The sequence below is a fragment of the Anomaloglossus baeobatrachus genome, chromosome 8, assembly GCF_048569485.1.
Source record: "Anomaloglossus baeobatrachus isolate aAnoBae1 chromosome 8, aAnoBae1.hap1, whole genome shotgun sequence".
NCBI classification, from domain to species: Eukaryota; Metazoa; Chordata; class Amphibia; order Anura; family Aromobatidae; genus Anomaloglossus; species Anomaloglossus baeobatrachus.
The window spans coordinates 21,798,147-21,798,716 of NC_134360.1; positions in this window are offsets into that span (position 1 = coordinate 21,798,147).

Below are 570 nucleotides of genomic sequence, written 5' to 3' on the forward strand. Positions count from 1 at the left end.
CATTATAGTATTTGGAGATCTATATACAAGGAGGACAAAGATAAAAGTATGGGATGGGAATGTTTTGTGCTGAGGGAAAAACGCTCTTTCCCTCAGCACCCAGCTTTCCCATGCTCTGCTATACATCTCTCAGCACCCAGCTTTACTCTGTTATGGGAAAGCTGGGTGCTGAGGGAAAGATGGATATCAGAACATGGGAAAGCTGGGTACTGATAGAGGGATTTCAGATCATGGGAAACCTGGGTGCTGAGGGTAAGAGCCAAGTGTCAGCATCATTATCCTGTACCCCGAGTGTCAGTGTCATTATCCCGCACCCTAAGTGTCGGTGTACGTGGAGGGGGGGCCCCGATCCAAATTTTGCACCAGGGCCCATCAAACTCTAGTTACGCCACTGAGTATTAATCACTGTATTCTACATGAGGGTGCCTACTGCTATCTGGCTCTGCACTGTGCTATATACAGGCTATGCTATATACAAGCTGTATGCTACATGAGGGTGCCTAATGCTATCTGGCTCTCCACTGTGCTGTCTGGGTCTGCACTGTACTATACAGGTCTGTGTACTACATG